This window comes from Carettochelys insculpta, chromosome 2, assembly GCF_033958435.1.
Source record: "Carettochelys insculpta isolate YL-2023 chromosome 2, ASM3395843v1, whole genome shotgun sequence".
In the NCBI taxonomy this organism is placed as follows: domain Eukaryota; kingdom Metazoa; phylum Chordata; order Testudines; family Carettochelyidae; genus Carettochelys; species Carettochelys insculpta.
The window spans coordinates 89472120-89496241 of NC_134138.1; the positions used below are offsets into that span (position 1 = coordinate 89472120).

Consider the following 24122-nt stretch of genomic DNA (forward strand, 5'->3'; position numbering starts at 1 on the left):
GCTACCATACTGGGAGCCACGCTCTTCATTTAGGTGGCCATATTTTCATTTTAAAGGGCTGCCATGTTTCAGCATAGACTTAGCCTTAGTTACACCAGTCCGAACACCACTAAATTCAATGGGGTTGTAAGTGGGGTGAAGCTGAAATAGCGCAACTAGGAGCAGACTTTGGCCACCGATATTGCCATCAGTTCACTTCCTGAAGTGCAAGAGCTTTGCACACACCCACAGCTCGTTGTTTCTGGTATAAGTGAAGTCCCAGCAGTGAAATATGAAGCTCTCTCTTTATCCATTGAGGATGTCTTTCCAAAGCATAGAGAACGCTAGTTAGCTTCTCTCATGCTGTTTCCATCGGGGCCCCATCCTGGGACTCTCTAGTAATTTTGCCATCAAGGATTCTGTCTGCTAGGAAATAGCTCCCAGTTCTTTTCCCATTGAGCACATCTTCACTGCACTTAAATCGTGTTCTCTAGATTGAGTTCCTTGTTTCAAATTAGCAGAGTCGATCACTGTACAGAATAGAAATTCGTTACCATCATTACCAATGAACACTGCATGTGAACTGGTAACCTAAGGATGGAAAGCTCTAGACTGTTTTTTATAAGGGAAAATAAAACCTTTACCGTCCCTTCCAAATAACACTTAACTCTTTACCATGATTCAAAACAAAAAAGCAGTAAAGTAGCACTTTAAAGTAAACACAGTAAAGTGCTACTTCTCTGCTTTTTTGTTTTGATAGTATATAGACTAGCCTGACTTTCTCTCTGTTACTTTACCGTGATTATAAATGATAAATCAGCTATTAGTGATAAGTCATAGTCTTGGGTTTTTCAGCAATGTGGCAAGGACTGAGTTAGAATGATCTTGGTGTGAGAGGAGATTCTTGCGGGTCTATAGTTCATAAAGTACTTTAGGATCCTTCTGTCTAGAAGGTGTTATAAACCTGATGCTTATCATTTGCTCTAGGCTCTGGGGTCTGATTTTAAGCAACCAACATCAGAAATTATACCTCTTCTGGAGACAGAAACTTTCCCAATGCATTTTACCTACTTTAAACCTCTCGCTCAGTCCTCAGCAGTTGCTGATCACGTCGCCCTGATCATAGCAGTACAAAAGCTGTGAAAAAAGTCAAGGATTTTTGTCAGCCGATGGAAAACAGAGAGGTAGCTTAGTTGATAAAGTAGCTAAAAACTTTGGGTGATGTAAACAAAGAATGAGTACACATCACATGAACAACTGCATAGAATAAAGCTGCAACTTTAGCTTTCACCTCAGGCTGAGAAAGGGGAAGTATGTAGAAATGTTTACTGATGTCACTATTTGCTTCATATTATTGTACACAGAGTACAGAAAGATTCTGTATGAAGTGCACATTGGTTTAAGTTTGCATCTTTCAATCTATTATACATGTGTTTACTACATGCAGGATTTATTTACCACTTTTGTATAATTTAACATAATCTGGTGAATTATGAACTTACTTTAATTGTGGAATGTTCTTCAAATGTGGCTGTGAGTGATACAAAAAGCAAAGATGCCCTTGTCATAATCACAGCTCCATTCAGCTTCAGGAGTCAAACTGGAAAAAAGTTTAATTTATGCAAACATATAACTTACACCTCATCACAAAAATATTTGGAAGGCTGATTCTCAGTAACACTCATGTCCCTCTACACCACTCTGACAGTATCAAGTGGCCTCAAAGTGGGTTTATACATTATCTATTCCCAATTTAAAGCCCCTTTACACAGAGAAATGTAAAGAGGCCTATGGGAAAATCTGGATCAGACCCAGGGCCTACTTCTGATCCTATTTACACCAGCTTTACAGAGGTATAATTCCACTGATTTCAGGGGGGTGTAAATCATGGTTTACACTAGCATAAGTATAGAATCAGAATTAGAATCCTAAGCCGTGTCTACACGTGCACGCTACTTTGAAGTAGCGGCACTAACTTTGAAATAGCGCCCGTCACGGCTACATGTGTTGGGCGCTATTTCGATGTTAACATTGACGTTAGGAGGCGAGACATCGAAGCCGCTAACCCCATGAGGGGATGGGAATAGCGCCCTACTTCGACGTTCAACGTTGAAGTAGGGACCGTGTAGTCGTTGCGCGTCCCACAACTTCGAAATAGCGGGGTCCGCCATGGCGGCCATCAGCTGAGGGTTTGAGAGACACTCTCTCTCCAGCCCCTACGGGGCTCTATGGTCACCGTGTGCAGCAGCCCTTAGCCCAGGGCTTCTGGCTGCTGCTGCGGCAGCTGGGGATCCATGCTGCATGCACAGGGTCTGCAACTAGTTGTCGGCTCTGTGGATCTTGTGTTGTTTAGTGCAACTGTGTCTGCGAGGGGCCCTTTAAGGGAGCGGCTTGCTGTTGAGTCCGCCCTGTGACCTTGTCTGCAGCTGTGCCTGGCACCCTTATTTCGATGTGTGCTACTTTGGCGTGTAGACGTTCCCTCGCAGCGCCTATTTCGGTGTGGTGCTGCGCAACATCGATGTTGAACATCGACGTTGCCAGCCCTGGAGGACGTGTAGACGTTATTCATCGAAATAGGCTACTTCGATGTAGGGTTCATGTGTAGACGTAGCCCTAGAGGGTAAAAAGGCTATTGATGATCTAGTTTTGTGGTCTTTTGTAGCTGAGGTCAGTGCAGCCACCAGATTCAGATATGGAATCAGATCTGAATTTGACCTCCTCTAAGATCAGGGCTAGGACTGCAGTTTGGTCCTCTATGCATGTATGCCCATTTTAATGCTGATCCAAATCCAAATGTTAGCTGCTTAGAAAGCTGATCCAGTGTTCTTGTCCAGCTAACAGGAGCTTTGAGAAATAGGGTTAGAATATCATATATCTGTCTGTGGATTTTCTGATGATATGGAACAGTTAGAGAACATACCTTGAATTCTGAAGATAGATATCATAGTTTAAGTGTTTCTGCCACAGCTAGTCTCTAAACCACACACACAGTAAAAGCATGTGCTAGTTGGCCTCAGAGGTAGAGGAACAATCAGAGGAAGCAGTTCAGAAAGGTCATTCCTCTCCCCTTTCCCTGAGGTGTGTTTTCTTGAAACAGTGGTGGCAAAGATCAAGTAGCGTCAAAAGAAAGATTTTCCGCCTCAAGGCATTGTGTGTTAGCACAAGTACAGTACAGTACACATGACTGAGTTTTTAATTTCAATCATGATCGTTATGGCAGAAAGCGGAAGTCCCACCGGAGAGGAGATATAGGAGAGGAAGGGTGTGGGTTAGACAGCTGCAGTGGCAAAAGGGACAATATCTCTGAAAACGCAGTGGGATTTGGATATTCTACAGAGAGTTCTTGAACCTTTGAGATTTGATTCTTTACCTAGGAGCTAGGGAAAAGACTGGGGTGTCTGGGTGACACCGGAAAGCGTTACTGAAAGTGGTGGTGGAATCTCCATCCTAGAGTGTTCTTAAGTCCTGGCTTGACAAAATCCTAGCTGGGATGATTTAGCTGGGGGTTGTTGGGCAGGGAGCTGGACTCAATGACCTCCTGAGGTCTCTCCCAGCCCCAGGATTCTATGAGTCTATGGAGGGGCAGCTGAATAGGCATTTGTTTGAAGGGGAGAGGCTGAGAAGAGGTTTCCTGGGAAAGGGACTTTGTGGGAAAGCAAAGGTGTGTCTGAGCAGGGTCTGAGGAAAAAGCATGAGGCTGAGTGGGGATGGGTAGAGCAGCTCTGTGTGTTTGGGTCATAAGTGTTCTGGCTGAGGTACGTGTAACTAGCTCAGGGAAAGGAGTATGTGTCTGAAGGAAGAGGTTATATGGTTTGAGTGAGTTGGATGGTTACTAAGAGTGCAAAGCCTGACCTACCTCTGCACCTACAAAGGGCCCCAGGTAGCAGAGGAGTCGGAGAATTGGCTTCATGGCACATGGTGAGTGCTAGCTAGCCCTGTGTGTGTTCCCATGCCGCTGGGGCAGAACGAGGCAAGGGAAAGACTGAAGTTGCACCAATGGACTTGTTTGTCTGTCGATCTACCAGCTGTAGTCTGATGGAAGGGGGTAGTGGCTGCACTAGTATTCATGGAGTGATTTAAAGCAGTAGGATTCCCTTTCCCCTCCAGGATCCGTAGAAGCCCCTGTTTCAAACCTAGATAACTGAGCTTGATGGAGGAGACAGGATTTAGTTCTACATAACTGTATTTTTTCCAACTAAAAATCTGTTCTGTGGTTCATTTGCCTCTAATTGTTGTTGTCATATAAATGGCACAGTATATTAATTAGAGTAACATATTTACCTGTAACAATAATTTAAAAGAACTCACTATCTGCACATCTCTAATTATTATAGCAACGAAGGGTCCTGTGGCACCTTATAGACTAACAGAAAAGTTTTGAACATGAGCTTTCGTGAGCACAGACTCACTTCATCAGATGCTGGTCTTGGAAATCTGCAGGGCCAGGTATATATATATATATATATATATATATATGTATGCACATATGCATATATATATATATATATGTGCACGAAAGCTCATGCTCAAAACTTTTCTGTTAGTCTATAAGGTGCCACAGGACCCTTTGCTGCTGTTAGAGATCCAGACTAACACGGCTACCCCTCCGATACTCTAATTATTATGTGGCTTCTATCATCTCAGGAAAAATATTGATCAATAAAGTGTTTCCTATGAACACATAACATTAAAAAAATAGTACAGGGATGCTTCCACTGTTCCATCTCTCTGAAGTTCTGTTTACATTTTACTCAGCTTGCCATTTAATCTTTGACCTCTGAATGACTATGCTGACCTCAGTGTTTCCTCCTGAACGAAAAATAAGACTACAGTCCTGTCTAGCACATATGACATTAAGAATGTGCTTTTATGCATCTGAATAATCTGTTTGCTTGACTATCTTGTGTTTGACAAAAACTCTTTACATTTGAAGATTAATTGGTAGGCTGGGTTAATTACCACAAATGCATGTGGCACAATTCTTTCTAATAACTATCAGTTAGCTTGAGACAAAAGTTTGGAGGATGCCAATTTGACCCTTCCTGAAACCCCTTGAAACTGGAAATTATTCTTCTTTCCGGGGCACCTATATGCTTTACAGAATTACCCTTGGCCTGATCATCCTTTCATTTACACCTCTGTAAGTTTGCTGATTTTAGTCATGAGTTTCAGCAGTGTTTCCTGTAAACTCGATGCTTGTGCAGCCACTCAGGAGATATTCAAATGCCGCCCAGCTGATTAGCAGAGTGCCACAGTTAGGGATTTCTGTTTCCATTGGTGGTGCAAATAAACATGCCTTGGTGCACATAAGAAAAATTATTCCACATGTTGGTGGAAAAAAATTCACACATGTGGAAAAGATTAGTGGGAACATCGGTTTATGCTAGAGGAGACTAAGGATATGAATGTTAATGCAGCATAAAGATTAAGGAAAATCAAAAAATCTGGACTGGGTTTCTAGGGCAACATTGCTTCTCATGTGATGCTGCATGTTCTGCTGGGAGAAAAACAGCTGTCCCATGCATCTGCCCTAAAGAGGGAAAGGACACTGGGAGAGCTGTGATCAACTGTTCTCCATGTACACTGAAGGTCGGATAAGAAGCAATTGACAATCTGCAGCAAGGGAGAGTTAGGTTAGATATTAGGAAAAATGTTTGACATATACAGATAGCTAAGCTCTGGAATACTCTTCCAAGGGAGACTGTGGACTCCCATTACTGAATGCATACACAAACACTGTCGTGGATGATCTTGCCTCATCATAGTAAACTTGTTTATATGGCCTCTCAAGGTCTCTTCCACCCCAACAATGCTACAATTCCTTGCCCACCTTGTGCATCTAGGCAGGATGCCAACAGTGCAATTGTTTATTTACTCCACTGATCTCAAAGGAGCTACACCTTTGTATAGCCAGCATGAGATTAATAGGGCAAAATGGTAGCGCTTATGAGATACAGGCATGCTGGGAAGACGGAGAATAGGCATCACTCCAGAGTCAATGGGAGGATACATTATGCCTATCAAAGACGTGGGCAATGTTGTGAACAGCAAAGCTTGCTGCGTTTTCCAAAATACTTCCTCAGTGTGTTACTCTCTATTACTTCCCAATTCCAGATGACGCCAGGCAGCTTCCTTACCATTGTAGAGCGGCATCTGCAGCCAAATTATAACTGCCTCCAGCATGAGATTACTTAATGAGGAATGTTCCCACCTTGGGACTGGAAGTGGCAGCCACTATAACACTGCTAACACCATAAGAAAAAGTAATACTGCATCCAAGTAAAGTGAGAGGGGAATAGAGGTAGGCAGCGTTTACTCATTATCCAAGCAACAATATGGCCAGGGAACTAGAGCTAACAGTCCTAGTTTTGTGAAAAATGCCCTGCATAAGCAGGTCAAGCTGGTCCTAGGTTTTACATCCTCTTCAAATGATGGATGCTGCCCCATTGACAAGGCTAATGTTAAACCACAATCAAATGTCCTCCAGACTGATTGAAGAGCTCATTAAGGTACAGCCAGCAAGTTTAACCTCGTTATCTTGTGGTTCAGCATAATTTCTTAGAGAAGAAATATTATATCCTACAAGACCTTTACGCTGACTTGCCGTTAACCAGAGTTGGTTGAAGCCCAGTTTCATGTCTATGAAGAGAAATAACTCAGTAGCAACAAACATGTCAGCTCTTCCATTGGGTTAAGCACTGCATGGGACTATTTAACTTTCAATTTGTCGGCCTGGTTATTGCAACAAGAACTGAAATTAAACAAGAATATTTAGTTACTTTGATGACCTTTTCTTTCCCCTTTTTCATGACAAATTATTTTCACTCTGAACTTTTACAGTGTGGGACAGGGTCTGTGCAAAAAGAGAATCATGTGCTGTTCAGTAGATTAACATCCTCATCCCTGGACACAGCGTGGAATAAATGGCACTAGAGAAAGGAGTATAGGAATAGGTTTGTCTTTCTGGCGTCAATGCGGGGCCTTCCAGCAGGTTTAGAGCAGTACAGCTTCTTGGGTCTCAGCTTGAGCTTGGAGCAAAATAGCGAGTGATCTGTATCACAGTCAGCACTATGATAGCTGCATGTCAGAAGGACGTTTCTGAGGTTATTATGCCTAGCGATGACCACATCTAGTTGATGCCAGTGCTTCAAGTGTGGGTGTCTCCACGACACTCTGTGTTGTGGCTTCGTTTGGAAGAATGTGTTTGTGATGCACAGATTGTGGTACGTGCACAGTTCAAGGAGATGCTGTCCATTGTCATTCATTGTTCCCACACCAAAGTGTCCTAAGCAGGAAGGCCATGAGGCCCAATCAGCTCCAACTCTTGCATTGAAGTCACCCAAGATGTACAGTTGTTCACGAGCAGGTATTTGCGCTACAGTAGCACTAAGCACGTCATAGAACTTGTCTTTTACTTCTGGTGTGGTATACAGGGTTGGAGCATAAGCGCTGATCAGATGGGCAGGACCGGCACAAGTTTGAAGCGTGATCCGAAGAAGTCTTTCTGATCCACCCATGACTAAATCAACCATTTGTAGAAGGGTGTTTCTGACAGCAAAGCCAACACCATGCTCTCTGGGTTCTTCTTGGGCTTTACCCTGCCAGAAAAAGGTGTAGTCCTTTTCCTTTAGAGATCCCGAATCTGTGAGTCGCGTCTCTTGCAGTGCAGAGATAACAACTCTGAGCCTCTTCAGTTCCTCGTTGAGGACAGCGGTCTTTCGGGTGTCACTGATGGCCTGAAGATCTTCAGACAAGCCGGTCAGCATGGTCCGCACTTTCCAGCAAGCAGCCTTAAATTGTTGATGTTTCTCATTTCTTGTTGATTTTCTTATTGGTTTGCCTGGTGCGCAAATTTCAGTCACTTGTCAGGTTCAGGAACCTTAAGCCTCACACACCCAGGGAGGCAGGTGAACTGTGGCGGGACAGTACCTTATTGGCTGGGGGCTGCCCAGCTTGAGGCGGGTGGTGACTGTCCAGTGAGCTGCGAGGATCTCTTCCACCGTCGAAGGGCAACCCCTGGCGCTCGTTCTCTACGCCAATCGAGCAAGAGCTTATAACCGGTATCTGTTGCCTCCCGTGTTGATGCAACGCTGTTCAGCGATGCCGGAGTACCTCTCTGGGTGCAAGCCTGGGCACTTATTATGGAGACTCTGGGCTACCCAGACACCAGTGTCCCCCTCTTGGCTTTACTGATATAGTCCAAAGGAGAGGATAACCTCCACGTCTGGTACCAGCTCAGCTGCAGGAGTTGCCGGGACAGTGCCAGAAGTTGACACCAAACCGCCTGTGGACTCCACTCCGGATTTTCTGTCAGGGTTTACTCCCTTAGCCTTTCTCCTTCCCAGGATAACCCACAAGGCAGTGGGGTGTGGAGAATGTGGTTAAGGATCTCACTACTTCATACCTCCCTGTTACCATGAGTCACCATAGCTCCCTGTGGAGCAATGACCTCATATCCCTAGGACCCTCCTCCCCACCTTTCACCGCCCCTCCCCCCAGCTACCATCACCATAGGACCCTCCCCAACCCACTACCCCCATCTGCTCCCATGTCCGCCCTCCTCACTGCACTGTCCCCTCTCCCCCCAGCTGCTCTCAGTGCCCCCAGGTCCACCTTCCCCCATCGCTCTTCAGGCTCTTCTCTTCAGAGACTGCTTTTCCTGGTAGTGCTGCCTTGCAGGGCACAGGTGGAACACCATACCTGAAAAGGACAACACACACGGGGCTCCTCCCTCGGCGAACTCCCAGAGGCAAACTCCCTTCCCTGTTAGTTGCTGCCCCCTGTTTGCTGCTCACCCCTTGTTCGCTGGGAGCTCCCTTCTTATAGAGAGAGCTGCTAGCTGGTCAGGCCTGGCTCAAAGCCTTGCCTCCAGTCTAATCAGCCCTTGAAGGCTCATCTGGCAGGAAAAGCTGAAAAGTTCAGAGAGACCCTCCAGGAAAACCTGCACAGCGGTCCTGGGGGTGCCGATGCGACATCCAAATGGCAACATCTGAGGGATACAGTTTACAACATGGCCTTGTTGGTGTTTGGAAGAAGAGCTAGAAATGCGAACGACTGGTTCGAAGCTAACTCCGATGAGATGATTACAGTCATTGAAAAGAAGCGCGCTGCACTCCTGGAGTACAAACGCTCACCGAGCCAGAGTACCCAGCAAGCACTTAGAGAGGCCAGAAGAACAGTACAGCAGACAGCCAGGTGCTGTGCCAACAACCACTGGCTCCAGCTATGCAGCAGCATCCAGACCTGTGCTGACTTTGGTAATCTCAGAGGAATGTACAAGGGTATGAGGAAGGCATTAGGACCCACCCAGAACAAGATGGCACCTCTGAAATCCAAATCTGGTGAAGTTATTGCTGACAAAGCCAAACAGATGGAGTGCTGGGTTGAGCACTACTCCGAGCTGTACTCACTCGAGAATGTTGTGGTTGATGCAGCCCTCGATGTCGTCGAGCTCATACCAGTAATGGACGAACTGGATCAAGAACCGACTGTGGATGAACTGAAGAGAGCCATCGACAGCATTGCAGCAGGACAGACCCCTGGTCAGGATGGTATACCACTAGAGGTAATCAAATGTGCCGCGGATACACTCCTGGAACCCTGACATGAGCTACTGTGCCTGTGCTGGAAAGAGGGTGAGGTTCCACAGGATATGCGCAAAGCTAACACTGTAACCTTGTATAAGAACAAAGGAGACAGAAGTGACTGCAACAACTACCGTGGAATCTCCCTCCTAAGTGTCACTGGTAAACTGTTTGCTCGCGTCATCCTTGGCAGACTCCAGAAGATTGCTGAGAGGGTGTACCCCAAATCACAGTGAGGATTCCGTGCAGGGAGGTCTACCGTTGACATGGTCTTCTCTCTAAGGCAGCTTCAGGAGAAGTGCAGGGAGCAGAGAAAGCCACTCTACATAGCCTTCATCGACCTGACCAAGGCCTTTGACTTGGTCAGCAGGGATGGTCTGTTCAAACTGCTCCACAAGATAGGCTGTCCTCCACGGTTACTCAAGATGATCCAGTCGTTCCACGAAGACATGAGAGGAACCATCCAATATGACGGCGCATTATCGGATGCTTTCAGAATCAGGAGTGGCGTCAAAGAAGGATGCGTGCTTGCTCCGACATTGTTCGGGATCTTCTTCGCACTCTTCCTGAAGCATGCCTTTGGATCTTCAACAGACGGCATCTTGCTGCACACAAGATCTGATGGGAAACTGTTTAACCTTGCAAGGCTGAAAGCTAAGTCTAAGGTGCGACAAGTCCTCATCAGAGACTTGCTGTTCACAGACAATGCTGCTGTAATGTCGCACACAGAAGACCAGCTTCAAAAACTGCTGGATCAGTTCTCCAAAGCATGCAGAGACTTTGGGCTTACCATCAGCCTAAAGAAGACAAACGTACTCGGTCAGGATGTTGCTGAATCCCCATCAATCAGTATTGACAGCTATACGTTAGAGGTCGTCCACGAGTTCGTTTACCTCGGGTCCACCATCACTGACACCCTGTCACTGGACACTGAGCTAAATAGGAGGATCGTAAAAGTGGCCACAACTCTGTCCAGACTCAGCAAGAAAGTGTGGAATAACAACAAGCTGTACACTCACACCAAAATACAAGTCTACAGAGCCTGCATCCTCAGCACCCTCCTTTATGGCAGCGAGACTTGGACCCTGTATGCCCGCCAGGAAAAGAAGCTGAACGTCTTCCACTTGCGCTGCCTCAGGCACATCCTTGGAATATCATGGAAGGACAAAGTGACCAACACTGCCGTCCTCGAGCAAGCTGGAATCCCAACCATGCACACCCTCCTCAGGCAGCGTTGACTCCGCTGGCTTGGCCACGTCCACAGGATGAATGATGGAAGAATTCCAAAAGACATCCTGTATGGCGAGCTAAATCTGAGCCAGCCTTTTTAGGTGACAAATCTGAGGAACTCACTCAGATTGAAGTGACATTAGAGGAGGTTTTGGAATTAATTGATAAGCTAAATAGTAACAAGTCTCCAGGACCGGACGGCATTCACCCAAGGGTTCTGAAAGAACTCAAATGTGAAATTGCGGAGTTATTAACAGTGGTTTGTAACCTATCCTTTAAATCCACTTTGGTACCAAATGACTGGAAGACGGCCAATATAACACCAATATTTAAAAAAGGCTCTAGAGGAGATCCTGGCAATTATAGACCAATAAGTTTAACATCAGTACCAGGCAAATTAGTAGAAACACTAGTAAAGAGTAAAATTGCAAGGCACATAGAAGAGCACGAATTGTTGGGCAAAAGTCAGCATGGTTTCTGCAGAGGGAAGTCGTGTCTGTCTAATCTACTAGAATTCTTTGAAGGGGTTAATAAACATGCGGACAAGGGGCACCCAGTGGACATAATATACCTAGATTTCCAGAAGGCCTTTGACACGGTCCCACACCAAAGGCTTTTATGTAAATTAGGTGGTCATGGGATAGGAGGAAAGGTCCTTTCATGGATCGGGAATTGGTTAAAAGACAGAAAACAAAGGGTGGGAATAAATGGTAAATTTTCACAATGGAGGAGGGTAACTAGTGGTGTTCCCCAGGGGTCAGTCCTGGGACCGATCCTGTTCAACTTGTTCATCAATGATCTAGAAAATGGTGTAAGCAGTGAGGTGGCAAAGTTTGCAGATGACACCAAGTTGTTCAGGACAGTCAAAAGCAAAAGGGATTGTGAAGAACTACAAAAAGATCTCAGCAAACTGAGTGATTGGGCAGCAAAATGGCAAATGAAATTTAATGTGGGTAAGTGTAAGGTAATGCATGTTGGAAAAAATAACCCAAATTACACGTACTACATGATGGGGTCAAATTTAGCTACGACAGATCAGGAAAGGGATCTTGGAGTTATAGTGGATAGTTCTCTGAAGACATCCATGCAGTGTGCAGCGGCAGTTAGTAAGGCAAATAGGATGTTAGGAATTATTAAAAAAGGGATCAATAATAAGACAAAAGAGATCATACTTCCCCTATATAAAACTATGGTACGCCCACATCTCGAGTACTGCGTGCAGATGTGGTCTCCTCACCTCAAAAAAGATATATTGGCATTAGAAAAGGTTCAGAAAAGGGCGACTAAGATGATTAGGGGCTTGGAAAGGGTCCCATATGGGGAGAGGCTAGAGAGACTGGGACTTTTCAGTTTGGAAAAAAGGCGATTGAGGGGCGATATGATAGAGGTATATAAAATCATGAATGGTGTGGAGAAAGTGAATATAGAAAAATTATTTACCTTTTCCCATAATACAAGAACTAGGGGACACCAAATGAAATTGATGGGTAGTAGGTTCAAAACTAATAAAAGGAAATTTTTCTTCACACAGCGCACAGTCAACCTGTGGAACTCCTTGCCCGAGGAGGCTGTGAAGGCCAGGACTCTATTAGGGTTTAAAAAAGAGCTTGATAAATTTTTGCAGGTTAGGTCCATAAATGGCTATTAGCCAGGGATAAAGTATGGTGCCCCAGCCTTCATAACAAGGGCAGGAGATGGATGACAGGAGATAAATCACTTGATCATTGTCTTCTGTTCTCCTTCTCTGGGGCACCTGGCATTGGCCACCGTCGGCAGATGGGATGCTGGGCTCGATGGACCTTTGGTCTGACCCAGTATGGCCATTCTTATGTTCTTATGTTCTTATGTTCTTATGAGCTAGCCTCTGGCAAAAGACCTCCCGGACGCCCCCAGTTGTGCTACAAAGATGTCTGCAAGAGAGACCTCAGAGAGGTAGACATCGAGCTGGACAACTGGGAAGAACTAGCAGACGACCGCAGCAGATGGAGGCAGGGGTTACACAAGGGCCTTCAGAAGGGAGAGATGAAGATCAGATAGCTAGCAGAGGAGAAGCGAGCGCACAGACAGCACAATAAGGACTTGCCAGACACCCACTACATCTGCAAAAGATGCAGCAAGGACTGTCACTCTCGTGAGGGTCTTCATAGTCACAATAGACGCTGTAAATGAAGTCCTCAATTGAAACTATAAAGGGCGCGATCCATAGTCTATGCAGACTGAAGGATGCCTACTATAGGAATAGGTGAACAGAAGCAGTGTACCCAGCAGCTCTGTCATTCATAGCTGAATGATTTCCACTTTGTTAAACCATTTATGTCCTTCCTTATGAGCAGTTACAGCACAGCATGGGCCCCCAGCCCCAGCAATAAATGTATGGGGTGACGCTGGAAAAGTGGGAGCAGAAATGAAGGTGAAACACCAAGGCAATCACCAAGGCTGATTAACCAGAGGGGTGCATGGGCAGATTGCAAGAAACAAGATATAAGCCAGGGTGGAGTTGCACAGGATCTTAATGAAAACTTTACTTTACATGTATCAGAGAGGTAGCTGTGTTATTCTGTAGCTTCGAGAACAACAAGAAGTCTTGTGGCACCTTATAGACTAACAGATATTTTGGAGCATAAGCTTTCGTGGGCAAAGACCCACTTCATCAGTGGTCTGAGCAGGGACGAGTAACTCATGTGTGTATCTATAGTAAAATGCTATATATATTATGCCTCTTTAGCTTTGCTTAACTATACATGCTTGGGATTATTTTGCGCAGCGTGTTCCTACACAAGATGATTAATGGAGTGGCCGGCACTAGCCACCCTGAGCTACTGAGACACAGGAAGTGTACCATGTCCTCCCTCAACACAGGTGCTCCTATTAATTTAAAGAGTGCAAACTTTCCCCGTGGGGTGTGTGCTCACTTTCTTAATCACCACAAAAGCTCACGCTCCAAAATATCTGTTACTCTATAAGGTGCCACGAGACTTCTTGTTGTTCTTGAAGCTACAGACTAACACGACTGCCTCTCTGATACTTTTCTTAACCACATTTAGAGATAGGCCTTGAGCCTCTTCCGCTCCCGGTAAAGCAGTGGTTCCCAAACTTTTTGGCATCACACCCTACTTTTGATTTTGGAGAAACTCCCATGCCCCTCCATCTCTTCTTTACCATCATCCAGCCCCCTTGTAACAAAAAATTAAATTCATAATTTAAAATAAACACAGCAACTTGATATTAAAATATTATTTAAAATTAAAAATAAGCAAAAATAGTTTTTCTTGGCCCTTTGTGGGTGCCTGGTGAAGCCCCAGCTGGCCAGCTGCCTGAGCCCTCTGTCAGCCACCGGAGCTGCCCGCGCCAGCCACCCGCTCGCCTGAGATCTGTGCTGCCAGAGCGGCCGAGGCCAGCTGGCCACCTGAGCCCTGCTCTGCTGAGGCCAGCTGCCCCACCGCCCGCCCCAGCCATGGGCCAGCCACCTGAGCTGCCTGCTGAGCTCCATACTGTCAGGGCCAGCTGCCCACCCGCCAGCCCAAGCTACCCAAACCCCATGTGGGTGGGGCCAGCTCGCTGCCTGCCAGGTTGAGCCACCCTAGCCCTACACTGCCAGGGCCAGCCACTCGCATGCCAACCCAAGCCACATGAGCCCTGTGTTGCAGGGGCCAGCCACCAGCCTGAGTCACCAGAGCCCCACCATGCCGGAGCCAGACACCCAAGCCCCATTAGTCCTCCAAGCCAGCAGCCTGAGCCCCACAAGCCCCGTGAGCCGCCTGCCAGAGCTCCTCCCCTCCCACAAAACCAGGCACCACCAGCCCCCACCTCTCTTGCCTTATTCCCATCCCCCTCACCTGAACCAGGCACCCCCAGCCCCACATCTAACCTCACCCTCCTCCTCGTCCTCCTCCTCCCCCCCACAACACACACTCACTCACCTTTGCAGGAGGCAGCTAGCTCCACCTGGGTCTTCACCAGCTGCCTGCTTTTCATGGTGGCTGTGCTGGGTTACCCACATAAAATGGAAGGGGATGAGAGCTGGAAGCGAAGGTCAGCTCTTTCTTCAGGTTGGGGGAATGATGGGGGGCTGGGTTGCCTCATGCCCCCTCTGGAATTTCTTCACACCCCCAAGGGGGGCATGTCCCCCAGTTTGGGAAACTGTGCAATAAAGCCTGGGGGCTCAGATACCACTGTGATGCATATAGAAGAAGGACACAAACAGAATACAGGAAATCCATCATGTGTGCTTCGCACCTCTCTGGATCAGGTCTTTAGAAGGAGACCTGTGCTCCTCCCTCCTTGGAGTATCTGTCTGTGTTGTTCAATACACATTCAGTAACCCTTAAAGCACTCCCTATTTGGAAGTGGATCAGCAGACTATCATTAAGTTGAATAGCTCTCTTTGGTATCACTTCATTTCCCTTATCTCTTCCCTGCTTTGACTTGGCCTTTGAACATTAATCTGCTCTCTAGTGCAATCTGCACCCGCCCTTGTGCCTGATCTTTGTTTGCCCTGTACTTGCCAGACTACAAGTCACTTAGGGGCACGGTCCTTATTATTTGGATCCAAATCTTCATAACATTTAAGGGCTATACAGACTTGAGTGTCTCGGGTAAGTGCTGGAGTGAAATCCTGGCTCCTTTGAACTCAGAGGTAAATCTCTTACAGGCTTCAAGGGGGCGAGCATTTCACCTCAGCTCAGCTCATCTACTGCTCAAACCCGGGCTTGAATTTTCCCCAGATCTCAGGGGGACTGGGATTAAACAAAAAAACTTCCATTCATCAGTACAGGAGTTACTCATGTGCTGCCGGAGTCCCCCTTAGAGCTTTGTTTGGACCTGTTTCTACTTTGCATGTATTTTCAGAGCACTGGGTACCTGAAAGGAGACTCAGGTCCAGAGAGAAAGAGAGTATTACAAATGATTCCACATTTTTTGTGTGCAAATAAACCCCTCAAAATCAACATATATTTGTTCATTCTCTACACCGCACATGCACAAGAGCAGAATTCAACATGCCATTCCAATTAGGGGTTAAAGAGGCTCACCCTGTATGTTCTTTCTTCATAGAATCTGTTTTTTTCTTTTTTTTTTCTTCTCCTTCACCCCACTCCATAGGAAGGAAAGCAAACGTTTCTGGCACTCCACTGCTGGATTGTTAGCATATTTGTTTTTTGCGGGGTGGGGGGGAATGGGGGAGATCATAAAAGATGTTTGACATAGTTTTGATTTGAAAAGGCTCTAATGCCAAATTTAAACAGTGAAAACAAATGTGTGGTTTAACTGTTATTTAATCCAGGATCATGGGAACCGCTGCCTGATTTTCCTGATAACTTGTAAGAACTGTTATGCTCGCCTTCAAACATATAAAACACACCAGTATGACTAACATCATGCAGCTTGAACATCGCTGCTAAGCTTCTGGTTGACTGCCTGCACCATGATGTCAGCAGAGCCATCACAGGGTACTGGCAACAGTAGCTCATTCTGTGCAGTCAAACTGTCAAGCACATCTCTCGCTGGTGAGAAATTCTCTCTGGCTTCTTTGTTGTATTGTGACTAGACAATGTGAATTTGTACTAATAATGTGAAATATCCCTGTTATCCACACTGGAAGTAATTGCTTAGCTGGTGACACTGACACAGCGTATAACTCTTGGTCTAAAAGATTAAGGCCAGTTGATCATCTGTAGAATTAGTGGACTCATGGGAAGTGCTTTGTCAATTCCCCTTGAATATAGGACTGCTGCTTGAGCCTTCTCTCAGTTATTTCTGGGATGTGTAATCTGTCTACAGATTTTGACACAGCAGTGTCTGCACGCCTCCCCAGTTAGACAGTGTAAATCAGAAGCAATACCACTGAAGTCACTGGGCTAGCTGCTGGTCTTTTGTATTGGCCAGCAGTGTGAAGAGACTAAAAAGCTACCAGGAGCGGATAGCTCAGCATATCCCGAGGCATATGACACTACCTGCATTTCCCCTGGTATATGGAGAGTATGAAAGGGCTGTGAGCTGGCAGCCATGCCAAGCTGCATTTAACCTATTGCTGTCGGTATCATGGCCCTTTGGAGCTTTGTAAGTCAATGTAATTTAGAACAGCTCCAAGGCTGCTCTAAAACAGTGGTGCACAAAGTGGAGGGGTGTGAAATGTCATGGGGGGGCAAAGTGCTATTGGCTGCTGGCTCTCAGGCTCATCCATCCTATTAAAAGTGAATTAAAAACAACCCTTTCCATCACTGTAGTAAGACTATGCACCATGGTGGTGCAGGATAGCATAATCGGGGCATTTGTATGCCCAAGTGCCAATGCAAGGGTCTGAGTCTCTTGTCATTCACAGGCATTATTATATTGACTTCATTAGAGTTAATCTTGATTTGAGAGATGAATCTCATCTGGGAGGGGGATTACAATTGGTATTTGAAAATTAGGTTCCCGTCGGTAGTCATGAGCAAAGTTTAGTTTCATTCAAGTCTGATTTAGGAATAGAATTAACATTCAAATGCAGTGAAGCAGCAGCAACTTTCACCACAAGGATGATAGGTTAAGTAAAAATCCTGGACTAGAATATAAATAAAACCTATGGTCCTGAATCCTTGAGAAAGAATATAAGTAAAACCAATGGTTCAGAATCCTTGAGCTATCCTAATCTGTCAGCTTGCTGTCCACGTAAGTGTTGCTCCAGCACAACAGCTAAGCCATTCGCAAGAACTTCAGAAGAAAAGATTTGAAAAGAAAATTTAAAGTTTAAAATCTGGAGACGCCAGAAATCCACTCTCGCGCTGTCTGTTCTATTCTGAAACAAAATTGTCTCTTAATTCTCAAAGCGTCTTGCTCCTGCTAAGAACAAAACTTTTGGAGGAAATCACATCATCAGGGAAGAGAGCGCCAACTCCTTTGTACTATTTTTCAGTCCAGCCTTGGGAGCCAATAATCTGTCATTCCTTGAATAAACAACCACCTTATCATATCACAAACATTTATTTAACCCTTTTCTCCTGAGCTTTTACCAGCCAAGCAAAGTGGCTAGTGGGGGTAGCCCAATCACTAGACTACTCTGGCAGAAAGGACAAATTTCCTGTGTATTACACCCAATCTGTAAAGTGTCAGTCTGCCCTTCTTCAGCTTCCATGAAAAGCAGCAGCTTGAATCACTGCATCTCACATACCATAATCAAATTTTCCTGTCTCCCCCATCCCTCCTCAATACATTAACGCCTCTCTCCTTGGAGACATACCCCTGATTCCATCTCGGGGTCTATCCAGCTAAAGCCGGATTTAATTTCATGGGGTCTTGGGGTGGCAAGGGAGGTTGTTTACATTTCTTCTTTTAACAAGAGACTCTGGCGAACAGAGCTTTTGAATCCAAGTTGGATTTTTTTTTAAATATTCTTTCACTCTGACATCATCAGCAAATGGAATTGGTAAAGTATGTACATTTTCTCAACTCCCACAATATCCATTTTCTCTCAGTGGATGTATCTTATTTTTCTTTTGTAGCATTGCTCCCACACAATGGGGCCAATTTTTGCTTAAGACAAAAAATATATAAACAGAGCGTGGATTTGGAACTGGAGAGAGTTCTCTGAGCTTTAAGAATTCTTCAGCAGTGTGGAAGAGTTGTGTTGTGCAAACAATTTGCTATGGAATTTGGCTAATCATGATTTGAAGACAGTATCTCGTACATTTGCTCAGGTCCCCCAAAGGCTTGTGGATAGAACATTCATAGTTTACACCCCTGCAGGAAAAACTGAAAGTGCTCCAATTAGTCTCTTTACAGATGTAAATGGGATCTGAAGAACTGTGCTCCTTTCAGCTAGCTGGAAGTGGGGAGAGACCATTAGTGTGTCTACGTAAATACAGTTTGCTCCTGGTTCCTTTGATTTACTAAATATCAGTGTTTTTTCTCATTGTAATCAGCTTGGCTGGTGTTGGGTCACAAATTGTGTTAATACTAATTGTAATGTCTGTCATTAAATTGGGAATATGGAAAAGAAAGATTGTTAGCACAGCAACACAACTCTTCCACACTGCTGAAGAATTCTTAAAGCTCAGAGAACTCTCTCCTGTTCCAAATCCACGCTCTGTTTATATATTTTTTGTCTTAAGCAAAAATTGGCCCCATTGTGTGGGAGCAATGCTACAAAAGAAAAATAAGATACATCCACTGAGAGAAAATTTCAAAAAGAGAGAGACAGTGTTGGGTTAAAGGACTTCAGATGGACAAGGGTTCCATTGCCAGACTTCTGTGAGGGAGAGGGGAAAAGTAGGACTCTCAATCAGCAGGCTCAGTGTCTTTCAGGTATTAGCTGTTAGAGAGGTTCAGCCTATGACTCCCCACTGTCTCAGTGGTAGAGCTAAGGCGCTCCATAAGGGGTCTCTTTCATTATTTTAAATTTACTCCCATGGATACTGACATATCTTGTGGCTAGGCTGTGGTTTGGGTCAAGAGCTGAAATCACTGGCTTCTTGCCCAAAACCACTGCCCCCATAAACATATTGGAGCAGAGAATGAATATGCAGCAGAGTGGCTGATGAAGAGATGTCATGAGCACTCAGCAGGGTGGCAATGGCCTGAAGGGTGGTGGCAGAGAGGCGTAAGGAGCACCCAGTCGGGTGGTGGTGATCAGTGACCAGGGAGAGAGTGAGTGACCTGTGGAGTGCATAAGATGCCTCTTTACCGCCCCCCATTCAGGATGGGGGGTGAACTCTGTGAACGCACCTCTGACATGAGTTTGTTTTAACCAAGGTCAGCAACTGTGAGTGGGGTTCATAGAAACGGTGGGCATGTGAAAGGGACATTTAGATTGCTGGGCTTAAGAACCTGAGAGGAAGAGGACCCTGCCCAACCTACTTGGGGTGGAACTACTCATGGATTATGTTTATGAACTCCGTGGTGTTTTCAACAACTAATGCTAAGTTACCTCTCTCTCTTTTATTAAAAGTCTCTTTCAACACTCAGACTCTGCTTCCGAGTGGGGAAGCATTGCCTCTCAGAGGTGCCCAAGGTAGTGTGTGAATTTGCCAGGCTACCGGGTAGGGGCTTAAGCTAGTTTTGTGTTGGATGAATGGAGAGGAACCCCTAGATATTGAACATGCCCCAGCTTCTGCTGGCTCCACCTGGCAGAAGGGTTACAAAAGTAATAAAAACAACTCTTTGAATTGGGCTTTGAAGTCTGTGAGTGTTTGAAGTGAGCATGCGGTAGGTAAAGCCAGCCATTGTAACTGAGTGCGTGGGGGGGGCCAAAGTCCTTGTTCCTTGTTAGTACAATAAATATAGCGCTCAGTTCCCAAAGTCCATATTTGATCTGAGAGGGGCCCTGGCAGAGGAATGAGTCACTGACAGAGTCAAACCTTTGGTGTAACAATGGAAGGAGAAGACAGCAGCACACCCATAAGCAAAGATGATGCACGGGGGGTGCACAGGGGCCTACATGTATCATCCGTGTCCCCCCATCACACACTCAGCATGAAAGCTGCACCACTTCTGATGAGTGTGGGGCAGTCCCACCCGTCTCCCACAGCGGGGCAGCCCAAAAGTGCTATTCCTAGGTTGCAATGCTCCGTGGATGAGGAAACTGTCCCTGCACCAATTGGAAGTGGGGTGGTGCATTCACAGGAAGAGGCAGGTGGGGAGAAGGTGGGGTAGAAGGGGAAGAGGATGAGCCAGGAAAGGGGTGAGGCTTGGGTGGGGAGGGGCAGATCAGGGCCACTTGGGGGGATTAGAATCCCCACACCAATGTCACTTCTCCAATCAGAGCGGGGAATATCCAGTTTACTGCACAGAGGGCACAAGTTTGCACTACTTGCTTTGTGGACAAGAGGCACATATGCACCTGGTGCACGCAGCTTTTGGCCTAAATTACTGACCTGGTGGAGCAGAGACTGAATTTAAATGTAAGAAAGCAAGATTCCAGAGACTATGACAGTGTCACAGCACCTGGTTGTCTCACAATGCTTTGCGGTTGTTGCTCCCTGACTAGGAACCTCACAATCAACAAGAAGGTCATACCCTGAGTTTCTGTGTGGTATGGGTAGGGGGTAGGGACAAGGCCATGTCTGGCTGTTTGGGTGGGCACAGCCTCCCTCATCCTACCCTTCCTGCCTGTCCATAAAATTTCTATACCCAATGTGACCCTCAGGCCAAATGTTTGCCTTTCACTGGTTTATAGTAAAAAATAAAACAAATATATTAACAATAGGGCATAGGCTAGGTAATGGCAAGTTAAAAACTAAGTGTAAAGGACTGCATGTGAATAAAAGTGACCATATATATCTAAATGTTTATAATGTAATCTGGCGAGGTACACGTTCTTCTCAAGACAGTTTCACCTATGCTGTCTCCTCCCCTTGTCAGTTTGATAGCTTTATTTATGTCAGATGTAAATAAATCATCATTGTCTCTGCCTGAAGACCAGGCTGGTCTGAGACTGAGAAGCAAACCTATTCCTTTATCCAGGGTGGATCTGTTTGCTGATTCACCCAACATACCTGGTTTAAAAACGTTTTAGTCAGAATTCCAGCATCTGTCTGTCCCTCTTAATGCACACCACATACATGCATACATCGTGGAAACATATTAAAGATGAGTGGGTTACTACTTTTCAAAAGCTACCTCAGTGTATAGTTTATACAAAGATTATTGCAGCTGTGCCTAGGGTGTAAAGAGAGAGATGCTTAGGGTCACACCTCTCCCTTGCAAAGCTGCAAGAGGATTAGTCATTGGCTGAGCTAGAACTGCAGGTCAGAGTTCACTTTCAGTGACATCAATGACCATCGTGTTATTAGATTTCAACTGATATATTATATGTCAGCTTTTGAATAAAGGTCATGACAGTGTGTGAGGTGCAGGGAATATGTCATGCCTGATGAGTTGCTGATGTAGTAGTAAGCCATACTAAATGGGCCTCTCAAGTACAGTGAGTGAAACAGGTATCCTTCAGAAAAACAAATAAACAAGAAATCCAGCCCTAGTGAAGCCAATGGAAAGTACCATAAACCATGGTAGGCATAATGCAAGATAGCAATTAGGATAGAGAGAATCCAGAGGAGACCAACAGAAATGATAAAAGGTTTAAAAAAGCTGACCTATGAGGAAAGGTTAAAAAAAACTGGGCATGTCTTGTCTTGAGAAAAGACAATTTAGGAGGACTTCATAACAGTCTTCGAATGTATTAAGGATAAAGAGGAGAGTAATTAATTGTTTTCCATGTCCACTGAAGATAGGTCAAGAAGCAATGGGCTTACTTGGCAGCAAGGAAGATTTACATTAGGACAAACTTCCTAACTATAGAGGTAGTTTATCTCTGGAATAAGCTTCCAAGGGAGGGCATGGAATCCTGGAGGGTGTTAAGAACAGGTTGGAAAAATACTTGTCAGGAATTTTCTTGTCTTCGCTCAGGGGGCTGCACTTGATGACTTCTCAAGGTCACTGCCACCCTGACGTTGCTATGATTCTGAGAGGGCTAGTGTCAAAGTTATAAAAACTAAATGAGTATAACAGAAGCAAGAATCCTGTGGGAGAACTGGTGGGTCTGCTGGATTACAAGGAGTGACTGAAGCAAGTCAGGCTAAAGATAACAATATAGAAGCTAAATGATTCCTCTGCATTGATCTTTCTGACAAAGAATGTTGGGGAGAGATGACCTACTCTTTTCAGGTAATAAAGATGAGGTTACTGTCAGAGACTGAAGAGTCCAAAGTACAGATGCTGAAACAAAATGATCAGTTGAAATCTTCAAGTCAGGGCTATAAACCAGGTGTGAAATCAGCATCAAAACTCCCATTTACTGCAACTCTGCCAGGGTTTCAGGCCTATAGAACAGCAGTACAGTAGACAGGTTGGCACAAATGGTAATGTATTTAAATGAATTATGAACTACCTGAGCCAGAAAGCAAAGAGTAGGAATAAATGATCAATTTTCAACATGGAAGAAGGTTAAGAGTGGGGTGGCCTAAGGTTTCACAATAAGACTAGTCTGGTTTGACATTATTATGGATAATCTGCAAATAGAAGTGACCAATATAACAGCAAATGTGAAGATGACACAAAATTATTGATAACAGATGAAGTTCAGTTTTGAAAAATATAAATAATGTGCCAGTTGGAAGGAAAACTGATACTGATCCAAAAATCTGAAGAAGTGAGTCTTATCTTCAAAGGCTCATTACTTAATAAATTTGTTAGTTTTAAGGCACTACAGGACTGCTTGCTCTTTTACAGACACTGTTGTATCTTATAAACTACTCAGCATTCTTCAAGGGCTAAAAGTAAATCTGTGGATATAAAAATGGGTTTGTGCACACATTCACACAGCCTGTGCTCTCCTAGACTTGTTGGGCATCTACTTAAGAACATAAGAATGGTCACGCAGAGCCAGAGCAAAGGTCCATCTTGCCCAGTGTCCTGTCTTCCAACAGTGGCCAATGCCAGATGCCCCAGATGGAGTGAACAGAACAGGGAATCATTGAGTGAGCCCTCTCCTGTCACCCATTTCCAGCTAAAAGACTATTTAGCCCAAATATATGTATAATCACAGCAGTTGTACACGCAAATGCAAGCATTGCTGCATCTCGGTTGTTGCCAAGAGATCTCAGGCCTTTTTAACAGTGCGGATGAAGTATACTGCTTGTATTGTACAAATCTTGTTTATTAGGAACAGTGTTTCTTTCTCCCTTGCCATTGGCTGGTGATTAAACTGGATGGAACTGTTTGCCAAATTCAGATTTACCTGAAGAACTCTGCTTCTGAATGCATTTGTTTACCAGAAATAAGCCTACTGTGAATTGAGGCCCAAAAGGAGGGCTGGAAGGGGTCCCAGTGGATAATATGGTTGAAATCTGGACTCACTGGAGTTAGCAGGAGAATTCACACTGACTTAAATGGGTCCAGGATTTCACCCTATATATACAGCCCAGCCTCTCCTTTTTTGTTTCCATCATTACTAGCCACTGCAAATTGGTCACTCAGATGTTTCAAGATGTGAGTTGCAAGTGCAAATATTGTGAGGGCTTGTGAAGATTCAGTCAAAAATTTGTCATCAGATGACATCAAAATCAGCTCCAAAGCAATAAAGGAGGAGTATGAAAATGGAACAAGTATGGGGGTTCCTAGAGGCTGGAAAAAGAAGTGAAAGAAATTCTGAAAGAGCAAGAAAAGTGATTGTAGTACATAAGAGTTGGGCGCTGATGACTAAAATTGAACCTTTAATGCTGAAATAATGCTACTGCAGAGGACACGGAATGGTCAAAGATGAACAAGCACTACTGCAAGTGCAATCATGGGGTCAAATTAATCCCTGGTGTAATTCAGATGAGGTTAGTAGCGTACTATCATGGATTAATTCAGAGC

At 45.0% G+C, this 24122-nt stretch overlaps 1 long non-coding RNA gene across 2 annotated transcripts in view; it reads right to left on the reverse strand.

Annotated features, from left to right (window-relative positions):
* LOC142009371 (uncharacterized) overlaps positions 1-24122 on the reverse strand; it is a 40624-nt gene that overhangs the window by 8390 nt on the left and 8112 nt on the right. The window contains exons 2-3 of one of the 2 annotated variants that reach the window (XR_012644443.1): positions 1482-1579; positions 1051-1116 (exon numbers count right to left, since the gene is read on the reverse strand). This is a non-coding gene — a long non-coding RNA (uncharacterized LOC142009371). The remainder of the gene's footprint in view (positions 1-1050; positions 1117-1481; positions 1580-24122) is intronic. The other variant, XR_012644444.1, reaches the window with a different exon arrangement.